Source organism: Aulonocara stuartgranti (genome assembly GCF_965226115.1).
Source record: "Aulonocara stuartgranti genome assembly, chromosome: 6".
In the NCBI taxonomy this organism is placed as follows: Eukaryota; Metazoa; Chordata; class Actinopteri; order Cichliformes; family Cichlidae; genus Aulonocara; species Aulonocara stuartgranti.
In genome coordinates, this window is record NC_138944.1 from 5,049,203 (window position 1) to 5,061,892 (window position 12,690).

Sequence of the window (12,690 nt, forward strand, 5' to 3'; positions counted from 1 at the left end):
CACTTATTAACACACGTTTTATCCAAACAAGTTGTAACTGTCTGTTTTTAAAAAAGTGCAATACAAATAAACGCATCCATATTTTTTTAGGTCTGAAGTTGTTTTTAATAAAATAAATTTAATAAAATAAATTTAGTTCAGACACAGTAAAGAAGGACAATTATTTACATAAACGCAAAGACAACAGAAATATCCAGTCATCATTGAGTACAGCACCAAACCACAGTTTTTTCTTATGTTACCGGAAGTAAGGAGATTCAGTAAAAGCCACCAAAACAGTGTTTGTTTGTTTGTTTGTTTGTTTGAAGAAGAAAAAAACGGTTAAGCAACACGTAAATACATGTTTGTGCGTAAAATTTCTCAGCACAGCATGAAAGGCAGCAACATTCCAGCGATAAGCTTCAGATAAAATCTGATGTGACATAAATGTCCTGTGCAAAAGGTTGGCAAAGTGGACAAACGTACAAGGGAGCCACTTCCCATTTCAGCCACTAGAGGACACCAAATGAATATAAAAGAGGCGAAACCTATCATTGCCCTATCATCGCTCACCGCCACGTAATTTGTTGCCTATTTGCCAACAAGCAGACTACTTCTGCGCTACTTTAAAGCTGAGCGAGTGGACACTTCACTAAGCATGTGATTAAGTACACGTATATATTTATACACCCTGAACATGCTGGGGCGGCGTAGAGAACACTTTTGCACAGTGCGACGTTTTTCATTTAAATAACTCAATGAAACAGTGATAAAGTCATCTGAAGGTAATTAGAAATCTGTGTGTGTTTGCGTGTGCGACAGAGGGGTGCTTTATTCACGGTGTGAGACAGCTTGGGCCTTGCTCTGCTGTTATCTGGTGGCCTCCTACTCCTCCACCGCCACAATGTCTTCTGCTACCACATTTATCAACTTGACACGCACACTTTTCTCTCTCTCGCTCTGCACCATCCCTTCCCCTGTTCCCTTCTTCCCCTCCATATGTCTTTCCACTCCACACTTCTCCGGCTACATTTCTTCATCTTATTACTCTCAGAGAGGGGAGAGAGTGAATGATTCTTCTAACTCATCTCCCACTCTTTGTGACACTTCATTTGTCGTTGTGATTAGAGCCCATAACAGTGCCTCTGGAGTGTGCACAAGGCTGACGGTGTGTGTCTGGAAGCGTTTGGCTACAGGAGGAAACGCGCTGTAATTAACTCGCTGTCTGCGCCGCTGACGATTTTTGAGGACCGATGAAGACATTTGTGAGAGTTCATGAGGCCTTTTACCACCTCCCCTGCGCAATAATGAAATTGCACTTTGTTAATCTAACCAAGAAAGAGATTAGGTGCTTTTTACCTACATCTTTAGAAATCTAACATAAAAAGAAGTGCAGACATTTATACTCCCTGGGCAAAAGACCTGCAACTGACAAATAAAGGCTATCTCATCTCTCATCATCTCATAAAGAATTTTCATTTTTTAATCCTTGGATTTCTCCACTATACTAAACGTATACAGGCCCAAACTAACTTAGACACAGTAAGCAAAAGACCATGCACCGAAAACTGAAGTATTTCCACCCTTTGCAGTACACACCTAAATGCTGTAATCAGCATTTTCATTACTCAAACTGGAACAAGAAAAACAAACAGCAAAAAGCAACCTCCAAAGTAAAGAGGGCAGAAACAAGAAGACTTCACACTGAACATGACAGCAGAGGCAGGAAACAGACACTAACAGATAGCTGAGGCAGGGGGAAGGAACACAATGAATAAACTTCAAATGCAAGAAGAAATAACGTGACTCTAACTTTGTGATGAATAACCTCCTCCAAACACCCAAAACACTTTGTAACTTAATCTTACTTTTGTTGTTGTTGTAATTTTGCCTCTGTACACAACCACAGAGCATTTTAAATCAACCAAATCTACCAAACAAGCTACCAAATGCAAGTTAGACACTTGGAATTAACTCTAGATCTTTAATCTGCTTGATTTGTCATAGAATAACAAGGGAGCAGGTCTCAACTGGCCATCAAAGTGTTTATCACTTACTTATCTACTTATGTCTCCATGTCTGCTGTGGAACCTCTGAAAATGAGGGACTACATATAAAGAGGGCTGTAATTCCTAAACAGTTAACACAATACTTTATTCAAAGCCCTTGAATTAAAACTGAAAGTCTGCACTTCAATCACAGCTTGATTGTTTGCTTTAAAATCTACTGCGGTGATGTGCAGAGACAAAGTCACAAAAACTGTGTCCCTGTCCAAATATTTACGAGACAATTGCTCAAACATGGCGGTATCTTCTAAGTTTTGAGCTGTATTTGGGGTGCGGTCATTAATGCTCATGACATCAAGCTTAAAAGGTTCTTTTTGGACTCAAAGATATCTTACAACAGGAACCAGGACTCGAATAATACAGCAAGAGCTAAAGTCAAACATTACTCCCATGATACTTCAATTCAGTTTTATTTATACAGCGCCAAATCACAACAACGGTCACCTCAAGGCACTTTATATTTTAAGGTAGACCCTACAACAATAAGAAGAACCCAACAATCTTATGACCCCCTATGACAGGGGTGGGCAACTCCAGGCCTTGAGGGCCGGTGTCCCTGCAGGTTTTAGATGTGTCCTTGAACCAACACAGCTGATTTAAATGGCTAAATTAGCTCCTGCAGTTCTCCAGAGGCCTGGTAACGAACTAACCATGTGATTCAGGTGTGTTGACCCAAGGTGAGATCTAAAACCTGCAGGACACCGGCCCTCGGGGCCTGGAATTGCCCACCCCTGCCCTATGAGCAAGCACTTTGGCGACAGTGGGAAGGAAAAATGCCCTTTTAACAGGAAGAAATCTCCGGCAGAACCAGGCTCGGGGAGGGGCGGCCAAAACAGAATTCCAAAAGTCGGTACAACAAAAATTAAAAAACTAGAACTTCAATAAAAAAACAAACAGAAACCAAAATATAGAACTATTTACCATTTCACAGCCAAATAAAAAGTATTTTTAAAAAGGTATATGCTGCTTTTTAAACAGATGTTAACCTTGACTGGTACGCGCCATTTAGATGTCTTTTTGATGGGTTTTGCACATTATTGAAGTCTTCTTTGTATCTGACCCAGCGTCTTAGCTGTTTGGAAAATGGACCCCCCCAATACAGACACTTCTTTTCACTTCTTATTGTGTGAAGACCTTAAATTAACGGTGCGCCTCTAATCCATAGTACATACTTATTCTAAGCAGGCTTTAAGTATGTGTGTTGAGGATGGAAAAATGACTAAATTAAGTATGAGTTAAATCCACTTGAACTAGATGGCATACATATTAAATGTGTAATAGAAGATTATCTGTGAAACTAAAATGTGGGTGACGGTGAAACAGCTCTGGGGGGAAAAAAGATTTATTGTATAATGTCCTGTTAGTATAAAAGTATATTTTAAAATGTAGTTAGCTGTTACTTGAATCATGCAGTTCAGTTATTTTTCTGACATATTTTGGATGCTTAACTGGCCATAAAAGAAAACATGTGATAGTATTTATCTTACTGTTGCTCTTCTACTGTTATTGAGCTCACTTTGACACCCCTGACCTGTTTTTCTCTTTATCCTGATGCTGTGAAAAAACCCATCCAGACAATGCATTCAATCAGCCAGCCACAAACTCACTCTCGACCTTTGTGTGCTTTTTGTATCAAAAGGGTGGGCAGCAACAATTTCAACATGAATAAACTTCCTGAATCTCAGCCTGAGGATGAATCTGTAAATGTTTAGAGAAGCTGTTGCAAGCTCATTCAGAGGTTACTGGCTGAGTATTTCTGCTCGGTGAAATGAACCCATCTGAAATATAGTTGGTTTGTTTTGGTTTTTTTGATGGACATTGAACACAAAAACAAAGCTGACACCCCCACACGTTCCCACAAAAAGTGAGGCATTTAAATGATTTCTTTATTGCTTCTTTGTTTTTGTGTGACCTGCGAATAAGTGGGCACTTTCTTTGGTATTTTGTGCTGGCATGAGAACTTTTTGCTCTATTGCAAGTGTGTAGAATCAAAAAATAAGAGACAAAAGGCTTTTCTCACTTCTCTGAGTTGGCCTCCTCGTCTCCTCTGTCCTTCCTCCTCCTGCCTGTGACCCAGAAATCAATCTCAGTGTGTTGTGCTGACGGTTGTCTCAACTCCTAAAATGCCCATAGATGAAAGAGGAAAGATGGGTGCAGGAGGATGCTCTGGTGTATCCTTTGCAAAAGTATTTTTACCTTCAGTGAGAAAAAGATGTAAAGCGCACAGCTGGAATGTACAACCCACCGAAGGAGGACGACTCTTAAAATTTCTTTTCACAAAACAAACAAATCATAATATTTTTCCATGTTGCACAATCTTTTTGTGAATTTAATTAAGATGGCTTTAAATTTAAATATAGTGCACTGAGCACTGTTACATCATAAAATCCAGCACTAGTCAAAGTTAAATGACATCACTTTAAAATGAGGATGTCTCATCTTGTTGAACGTCTGCTGCCTTCGCTTCTCTCCTCGTGCTTCTTCCTCGTGCTTCTTCCTCGCCTCCTCAGCTCCTCCTCCTCGTCTCAGGTGGGAGTGACTGAGATGCAATAAAAGGAATCGGGCATGTGCACAGTGTGATATGAGAAAGGTGGATTAATGAGAATAACACAATAAAAAGAGACACTTATAAAAAAAACATGATGGGGAAGCCCTACCACCATTTGTATTTTCCAGATTCTAAATTCCTCTCCTTACATCTTAGTTCCACCTACCGGGGACCTTCCTGGTAAGTATGGATGTGCTATCCTGGAAGAGCTGGACTACCTGTTCCAACTCAAAGGGCTGCAGGTATCATTTCATGCTGCAAGGACACTAGCAAAAAGTAAAGCAGAATATCAGGAGAGAAAACCACACAGGAAGAACACCAAGACTCGAAACAGACAGGCCCTGGCTGGTGAGTGGATTTGTACACAAATCCATAGAGGAAATCCCTAATATGGTCATTTCAGGCATACAACTCTAACTGTGAAGCTCCGCCTACCTGCTGTTTATACTTCTATAACGGGCAGCCAATCAGCAAGTTAGCCTAATAAAGGAGGAGAAAATCAGCTTCTTTCATACAAAGTAGGACGTGAGGCCACACCAAGGACGAGTTTGAAATAAACTGCATTACTTTGAACTGCAAATCATGCAAAGCCACTCTACTAGAGCTGAAGATGATAAGGTAAAAAAATCCAGCTTTTAGACATAGTTCTTATTAAAAATTCATATTAAAAAGTTTGTTTTGATGTCTGTTGATATCTGACAGATGCTTTACTGTTGAGATTTATACACTAAGTGACCAATTAAAAGAGTTCTTGACAAAGAACATATTAGTTTCTTGCAGCTTTATTTGATTGATGTCTGTAACTGATTACTTTCAACCACTCAGATGCTACAGTTCACAGTTATTCTGCTTTTCACATCAGTAATGAACAGCTCAACATCGTGCTCTCTGGAGATGTTAACATTTGTAGCAAACACCTCCAACTGCAACCTCTCTTCTCCACCCCCTTCACTCACCATCTCCCTCCCATCCTGTCCTTCATCCTCCCTCTTACGCTCGTTTTTTTTTCTGTCCTAGGTGGTGTCGCTGCTGAACATGAGTAATGATGCTGTCATCTCTGCAAGTCTCCATTTATCAATGTCAGAAGGGAAAGCCGGAGTGTTTGGTGGATATCTGTGTATGTGTGTGCGGGGGTGGTGATGTTGGGTGGGGGATAGTGAGTGGATAAGAACCAAAGCAGCATGGGAGAGACGGGAAAGATGTGGCAGAAATATAGGAGGAAGAAGAAGAGTATGGTGGCCATGGCAAAGAAAAGGGATGAAGACGAAGAGTAGTGGCACAAAGAGGAATAAGGAAGAGTTTGAAAGGGATGGAAAAGATGTATTTTGACGAAAAGGTCGTGGCCCTGCATGTGGTCTGTCTGTCTCTCTGTCTGCCTGACACCAACAGGGTGTCCCTTATTCATTGTCACAGTTACAAGCAGACAGCATTAAGGCTCTGCTCTTTAGCATATTCCAGTCTAATTATGTAAATTGGGTGTGTTAGACAAAACATTACTGAAGCAGTTAGTCAGTCTGCTTTTAGGTGCCACATGATTGTGTGTGCATTTGTCTCTGTCAGTCTTGCAACCTTGGAATGAAATGAGCTTGTCTACTTAACAGAGTAAGTGTGAATGTTCCCTGTGCACACACACACATAGTCATTGTATGCAACCACCAACTACCCCCAGCCACGGACCAGCCTGCAGGAGAACCTGAACGTGTTGAAATCTATAGATGTATAAACAGAAAACCTTCATCGTCACCCTGGCTCAAATTAATTTTACACCGTGGTTTTGCACGACCGAGTTTTGTGTTTAGTGAGATGGACAAGTAAAAGTTTGGCCTAATTACCCATGGAAAAAGAAACCACCTCCAGATTGTTCCCCTTTCCTACAGTGTAAAGAAGTTTAACTACATGTTTAAGCTCTGAGATGTCTTGAGAAAAATGTCCAGTTTTCTACCTTAGAAAGAAATGCTGCTGTAGCAAAGAAGCTGATTCAAAGAAACTCTCCAACACAGCTCCCTGCGCTTACAATGTAAGAAAAAGGACTTTGTGAATAAATGCAAACTATTACAGAAAAGGTACTGGCAGCTCTTTACCCTGACTAATACATTTTCTGTGAATTTATAAAAAAATGTATTGTACTGTTTACAAAACAGGAAATTCTATGCTAAAAAGTGAAAAACAGGAAGTAGGTTCTGTTATTTTATGTAGCATTAATAATATTGAAAACCACCTTTATGTCTTTATTTCTGCCATTTAATGTCGTATTCCTTATTTTGGTGTGGCAGCGGACATGCAAAAAAATGAGAATGCACTGTACAGTCCAGTCTTTATGCCCTCTTTTGCAGTTTTCATTTTTTGGAGCCTTTGGTGGGCTGGTTTGAACATCTGGGCCAGATGTTTAACACCCCTGTTATATATATCACTTTTACCTTCTCATTTCTGTCAGGTTTATATTTAAATTATTATTTTCTGGCTTTTTGTCAGTCTGAATCAATTTTATCCAGCATCACTATATTAAAATATTTTCAACTTTGTTTCATATTTTTAACTCATTTTTTTCCAATTATTTTTAATTTTTTAATTTTTGCAGATTTTTTTTTAACGATTTCTCTTCTTAATCCATTTGCAGGATTTCTTAATTTTACCACTTGTTTAATCCTTTCGTCTTTTATTTTTTCCAGCAACACATTATTAAATTACTTTTAGTTTATTGATGATTGCAGATTTTCTTATATATTTTCTTATTTCATGTTGGCTTTTAATCTTTAATTGTTTTGTTTTGCCAAGTTTGCTCTTTCTTATTACCAGCTTATAACTGTCAGTTCAAAGAAAAGCACTCTGAAGTGCACTAATGTATGAAGGGGCGCAGTATCAAAATAAAATAAGATTGAGTGAAAGCTAAAGGCTCTGCCTGCCATTTTACTTTAAATGCCCTAGGAACTACAAGTTAGCCAGCAGTCTGAGAGCAAAGTGCTCTGTTGGGGTGAAACAGTGCTGTGAGTTCTTTAAGATAAGATCGGACCTGAATATTCAACACATTGTATCTGAGGAAAAGGATTTTAAATTTAATTCTGAATTTAACAGGGAAAGAAATCAAGTGAAGCCAATGTGAGAAGAATATATGTAGTAGATTTAAATTATAATAAATATAAATCATATAACATCTGAGAAGTAATAAATGCATGAGCTAGTTTTTCACCATCATCCTGAGACCGGATGTTTCAATTTTTATTGCAAAAGAGGACACAAAGAACCCAACAGGTCCTCACCCATCTGTGGAAGAAAAAAAAAAGTAATGTAAAAATATCAGGGTTTAAAAAAAAAGCATAGTGTCATATTACAATGGATGTTAACCTATATTATAATAATTCCAAGATAATTCCTGGAATTTTGGGAATAGGTGCAGCCGATCCAACCACCTCCTATCATCTTTTAAAGCATGAACATGTATTATTTTGCATCTATAACAAGCACAAGCGTTTTATATTGCAAGGTAAAGCTTACAATATAAATTTGCCATACAATGCTACAAAGAGAATCCCAATGATCACAAAGTTCCCTATGAGTGAGTCATGGCAAAAGGTGGGAATGAAGAACTCCTTTTTAACAGGAAGAGACCTCAGCAGAACCAGGCTTGTTCGACAATCAGCTCCCACTGCTGTGGAGGTGAGAGAGAGGAGACAACAGAAAAGATGAGTATATGAGTGTACCCATACACCAACTATAGGGAGAGCAGACAAAATTATGGCAAAGAAATACTGGCATATAAATGCATGGGGATGACTCGGTGAATGATGGTAAATCTCACAGGAGCTTGAGGCCAAAGCAGCATAAATAAAGGATGGTTCAAGGTTACTTTATCATGCCATCAAGGTTAGGCTACAAGTTTGAAGACTAACCTTAAAAGTAGAGATGGTATGTATCTCTGCAGTCTGAGAGTGAAGCTGTATTCAGATAACGTGATTCTAAAAGTTGCCCAAAGTTTAGTTGAGCCTTTTTGTTCAGTTAATTTAGCCTAATGGGTCAGCCTGGACGTGATTGGAGCAATATGGAGTGAAATCCAAGTAAATGTTTATAAACACTCACAGGCCACCTGTTCAACTGCTCGTTAACGCTAATAGTAACACGGTCAAGGCGACCCGCTGACGTTCAGAAACCTCACGGATGTGCTTGCAGACGCCATCATATCAATATGGACAAAAACCTCGGAGGAAGTTGTCCAGCACCTTGTTAAATCAATGCAATTAAGAACTAAGGTAAAAAAGTGGGTCCATCCCATTACTAACCAGGTGTACCTAACAGTGTCCAGTGAGTGCACGTTTCACGTGACAGCTGCTGTGTAAATGATGTAAATGAACCAGGTGTAAACAGAAGCTTTCATGTAATATGATCAGCGAGAATAGTCTCTCTTTATTTTATCTTTTTGAAAAAACAAACAAAAAAAAAGTCTCTTGTAATTATCTTTTGTTAACATTTTCAGAATTCTGTACAGGATAAAAAGAAATAAGCACTGCTTAAGAACCGAGTCAAATCTCAAACTAGAAAAAACAACTGAAAAAAATACCAAAAAAGAGAGGAGGTTTACAATACAAATTAGTAGTAAGACATTGTCTGAAGTGCAATGGCATAGCTCAGATGGGTTAAAAGTGAAACCAAAAAACTTCAAAATAAAAATACTTCTCTATTTTCCAACAAACAGTAAATTCTTTACAGAGTAGAGACTGTATTATCTGATGTATTTAAACCTGTAAAAACATATTTACAAATAGCCATTATCTTTTATATAGTTTTTTTTTCTCATAATCACATATATGTCAGCACCAGTAAAAAAAAATAAAATAAAACAAAGAACATCAATAACAACAGTTTTCGTTAAAATGTTGTCTACAGACTTGGTCCCGGTACATAATGATATTTGGAGGAAGCTTCCTTTCTCTTCCTGAAGGGATTTCAAACCAGGTCACGCAGCCTCACTTTGGCTGTGACCTTAACACTGACCCACACATGTTTCTATAGCTCCCTGCCTCCGCGTTGGACTCGTAATCCTTAGGTGTTTTCCCACAAACTGCCTCTAACATGTGATTTATGAGCCTGCCTGGACTGGCATCAAACTTTTGGAAGCATGAGCATTGGAGCCCCCGCAGGTTTGGGCGCTCCGCTGCTTTTCCTACACGAGGCAGGCTCAACGACCGAGAGGGTTTTAAATTTGTGACCGTGCTCCCCCTGGTAAAACTTGGGAATGCTATAAAAACCCTACATATCCGCCCATTCTTGACATTCAGTCTCCATACAGTGAGATGGAGGACTCCCCAAAGGTGACAGAAACCCCCCAAAAAAGTAGAGAAATTCATTCGCGGGTGCTGCCAAACACAGCGGCGCTTACAGGACGACGGGCGTGGTGGTTAAAGTTCGTATTTAAAGGGTTGGATTATACAACACCAACAACCATGAGAACAGATGATGACAAGGAGTTAGTTTACAGAGAAGAAGGCTTTTTTGGTTTTGTTGATTACAGCATCGTCCTCCACACTTTCACTCTGATGAGCTAAATACAAAGTAATGCAGACACGCTTTCATTCATCTTTTAAAGCGTTAGCGATGTAAGATGTTACCAACAAGTACAGTAATAAAACCTTTTTGACACATATTCATTATGCACACATCAGGGCAGAGGAAGTCGAGAGGGAAGGGAGACACTAACTTCAGTGGAAGCACTGATTATCTCGATACTAACTGCTGTCACACTTTAAAGGGACTGATCACCCCAGCCTTCATTTTATATGTTTTTCCTTCAGCCTCCAGTTTTCTTTATTCATCTCTATGAAACAGCACTTTTTGCAAATATTTTTATTCTACGAATCATGAAACGGTTACTCCAAACATCACATAAATCGTGTGTAAAATAAATAATAATAATGATAATTAAAGTTGCAGTTCCTCTAGTGGCCACTTGAGGCTGCCTTCAAATATGATTCAGTTCCCATAGACTCCCATGTTAAAATGCCCAGCTTTACAGCAGAATTAAACATGTTTGCACCCTGGTGCTAAACAAATATGGCATTGATCTCTAGAGATAACTTACCCCTTTATATCACCTGTGCAGTGGGTATAGTTTTGTTATATGTTACACCCATCCCATGGTAACTTTGATAGCAACAGATGATGGCTGGCTGATAAGCCTCAGAAATGCCAATTGGGGGTCACTGAACTGGACCTCTCACCATTCGGTGTCTTTTGGAGCAACCCGTGCTTCAGTTTTGATGAGTAAAATGCTCGCATGTTAAATCTGTTAGTTGGCACTAACTAGCAGGTACCTGTGGATGTGCAGTGCACCTGTACAGTTTAATGATGCGGTTTCCTAACCAAGCATGCAAGTGTGAGCTCATAGCTTAGCAGTCCACTGTCTCATACAAATAGAGTCATATTTGGGTCAGAAAAACCTTCAGAGTCGTGGCCACAAGCCAAGATTAGGACTTCAAAACCAACAGATTTTCTTTCTTTATGCTGAATTACAGCCAATAGAAGTGTGTAGTTAGCACTGACACTCAACTCCATCACTACTATTGTACAAGCTTCTCATCATTGGTAGTTACACTCTTACTTCTGCACATTGATGTTGTTGGTGGCTGTAGTTTGGTAAAGCACATGGTTTGTGGATGTTTTCTGAGTAACCAGATCATGATTTCTGCAATGCGATTTATTTCCATTACACTTAAGTGAAGGTTGAAATCTCTGCAGCTGACCGGACGAAGGACAAATAAAACTGCACACCTGATGAAAAGTATGAGAATTTTATCTTTGGGGTGAGCTGTCCCTTAAAGGCTATCTGAAGCTTCTCTCTCTCTCTTTAAAACAAACTCAAGGCTTAGCAGTGGTTCATTTTCCTTGTAAAGCGCCAGAAGGGCCCGACTTGTATTTCTTCACAGTAGTGTTACAGTATAGCACAGTTATAGTTTGAAACGAGGGCGTTTTACAGCTGAGAGAAGCCACGATGTAAAGCAGGGCTACGGTGAGTGACGACAAGCTGAGCCACAGATTTTTTACCAAACAGATTTTCAAAAGATGACGAACTAAGAAACAAAGCTCAGCAAAAACTAATTTAAACTTTCTTTTCCGTGTGTAATTGACAAACTACCAGATTCACTGTAAAAGAAAAACACAGCGACAAAATAAAACACCGCGGGCGGCTTTTCAATGAGCTTTTTTTCTCGTCTCTTTAAGAAGAAGAAGTCACTTGTGGTGCTTGAATACATTCAGTGCCCAGCGATTGTTTCTGTCTGCCTGATGCATGCGATGTGGTTTGTGTCACGCAGACAGAAGGTTTAATGTGTAGCCTAATATTAGTTCTGTTTGCTGCCTCTCACACATCTGCACATCCTCCCGGGCTGACGCTTGTTTGTCCGTTTGTTGTTGTCTACGTGTGCTTGCTTTAGCTGCCTAATCTCTCCTCCTTTTCTCAGCTTTTTACTGCCTTTGTCTTTGTCTACATGTGCAACCACAGCGACACAACACAGGAAATGAACCACAACCCCCCTTTAAAAAAATTAAATAAAAATGCCACTCAGGTTGGTTGCCTAGCAAAAGCACTAGAGGGCAGAGCGAGCCTGCGTGGCACAATAGAGGAGCATCATTTGTTCTGTTGTGATGTGCACAGTTTAAACAGAGAAAGGAGCGTTGAGAGCGAGGAACGAGTCTCTGGAGAGAGGGTGGGAAAGACGGGAGGAGAGAGGAATGGAGGATGAGAGGGAAATCAAGTGAAAGGAACAGAGTGAAGGAGCGTGAGGGAATCAGATTTGTGAGTGCGTGTGTTTGTGTGTCTGTACGAGGGGGGGCTCAAATCTAAGAGGAGGAATGGGAGCGTTGAGAGTGCTTTCTACTCCCTTCAGCTCCTCGCGTAGTTGAGAGATCTGAAGCGCTGATCAGGGTGGCACAAACACACAAACACAAATAAATTGCTGTCTTGAGAACAAGTCTTGCTTCCCCTTCATCAGTCTACAGTTTCCAATCAGCCCCTGCTGAAGCTCGGGCTCAAAGCGCTGCTGCGTGAATGGGCCTCGCTTTCAAACACTGAAGAAAATTTATTCCATAGAGAAAAAAGGGAAAATTAGG